Source organism: Eriocheir sinensis, chromosome 17 (genome assembly GCF_024679095.1).
Source record: "Eriocheir sinensis breed Jianghai 21 chromosome 17, ASM2467909v1, whole genome shotgun sequence".
NCBI lineage: Eukaryota > Metazoa > Arthropoda > Malacostraca > Decapoda > Varunidae > Eriocheir > Eriocheir sinensis.
Window position 1 is genome coordinate 18,763,806 of NC_066525.1, and position 2,221 is coordinate 18,766,026.

Genomic DNA, 2,221 nt, shown 5'->3' on the forward strand with positions numbered 1-2,221 from the left:
ACCAAAAAGATCAGACCCTTTACAGTACCCACCAACCACATGCAGCCTAGGATGGAAAGTGAATAATAGATCATGCTGTTACAGTCACCATTTGTTCCAATACATGATTATTTTCTGTTCTCTGTGCTACACACAGCCTTGTAACACCACCACTACAAACACTTGCACTCACACACACAGCAGAAGTGAATCAGCACAGCACCTCAGGAGAAGTGGACCTTCATGTGCCTGACAATCTCACCCTTAGTCGTGAAACGTTTCCTAAGCACAAGCACTTGAACCCTTTATGACCAGAGTGTCTGAAGAGGTGCCTGTCCAATGTACTCTTCAGTTTGAATCTTTTCCCACAAACTTCACACTCATGATTTCTTGCATCAGTGTGTGTAAGGGCATGTTTCTTGAGGGTACCCTTCTCACTGAAACATTTACCACAAACTTCACACTCATGATTTCTTTCACCAGTGTGTGTAAGGGCATGTTTCTTGAGGGTACCCTTCTCACTGAAACATTTCCCACAAACTTCACACTCATGATTTCTTTCACCAGTGTGTGTAAGAGTGTGTAATTTGAGGTGACCCTTCCGACTGAAACATTTCCCACAAACTTCACACTCATGATTTCTTTCACCAGTGTGTGTAAGGGCATGATTCTTGAGGGTACCCTTCTCACTGAAACATTTTCCACAAACTTCACACTCATGATTTCTTTCACCAGTGTGTGTAAGAGTGTGTAATTTGAGGTTACCCTTCTGACTGAAACATTTCCCACAAACTTTACACACATGATTTCTTTCACCAGTGTGTGTAAGAGTGTGTAATTTGAGGTTACTCTTCTGACTGAAACATTTCCCACAAACTTCACACTCATGATTTCTTTCACCAGTGTGTGTGAGAGTGTGTAATTTCAGGCTACTCTTCTGAGTGAAACATTTCCCACAAACTTCACACTCATGATTTCTTTCACCAGTGTGTGTAAGGGCATGTCTCTTGAGGGTACCCTTCTCAATGAAACATTTCCCACAAACTTCACACTCATGATTTCTTTCACCAGTGTGTATAAGAGTGTGTAATTTAAGGGTACCCTTCTGACTGAAACATTTCCCACAAACTTCACACTCATGATTTCTTTCACCAGTGTGTGTAAGAGTGTGTAATTTGAGGTTACCCTTCCGACTGAAACATTTCCCACAAACTTCACACTCCTGATTTCTTTCACCAGTGTGTGTAAGAGTGTGTAATTTGAGGTTACCCTTCCGACTGAAACATTTCCCACAAACTTCACACTCATGATTTCTTTCACCAGTGTGTGTAAGGGTGTGTCTGTTGAGGGTACTCTTCTGACTGAAACATTTCCCACAAACTTCACACTCATGATTTCTTTCACCAGTGTGTGTAAGAGTGTGCAATTTGAGGTTTCCCTTCTGACTGAAACATTTCCCACAAACTTCACACTCATGATTTCTTTCACCAGTGTGTGTAAGGGCATGTTTCTTGAGGGTACTCTTCTGACTGAAACATTTCCCACAAACTTCACACTCATGGTTTCTTGCACCAGTGTGTGTAAGGGTGTGATGTTTGGGGTTACTCTTATTACTAAACCTTTTGCCACACTCCTGGCTTTCATGAGGTCTTACACCAGAGTGTGTGGGTGTATTTATTGAGGTCATCCTTGCACCTTGCAGCCTCCACTGCAGCACTACTCTGGATGTGAGGAGTTGGCTGGCCTTGAGGAACCTTGGAGATGCCGGAGAAGGCGGCGAGGTTGCTTCAAAGCCACACTCAGTGAGCAATTGAGCAGGCAAGACGTGGGATGCACCAAGGAGTCCTGAAGTCAGTGGCACCAAGGACAGAAGAAGCACTGAACACAGCAACTGTCTCGATGCCTCACTTCAACACTAACACCAGTGGTGGTCATTGGGACACAGACATGTGCTGAAAAAAAAAAAGAAAGACTGTTACGGAAACTGAACTTGGAGGGAGGGATCAGGGTGGTGGTGGGTGGACACAAGGCAAGCCACAGGCCACCGGGTCAGGCAAATAGTGCGTGTTGATGATATCATCGGTCTTACATTATTTACGAGGACCACACTGTTTTTCTGATAGGTTTGTATATGTTTCAAATTATTCTGGTTATTGATTATTCTTGGGAGTGTGGGGGAAGGGGGGCAAAAAAATAACTGCAAGTGTCACATGAGCTGGCAGGGATAATCCTACAGGAAGGG

The 2,221-nt window shown here is 43.8% G+C and overlaps 1 long non-coding RNA gene across 1 annotated transcript in view; it reads left to right on the forward strand.

The window, feature by feature from the left end:
- The first annotated feature begins 277 nt into the window (after positions 1-277).
- LOC127000054 (uncharacterized) overlaps positions 278-2,221 on the forward strand; it is a 2,011-nt gene continuing 67 nt past the window's right edge. The window contains exons 1-3 of the long non-coding RNA XR_007753764.1: positions 278-739; positions 1,076-1,159; positions 1,244-2,221. The exon at positions 1,244-2,221 is cut by the window's right edge and continues 67 nt beyond it. This is a non-coding gene — a long non-coding RNA (uncharacterized LOC127000054). The remainder of the gene's footprint in view (positions 740-1,075; positions 1,160-1,243) is intronic.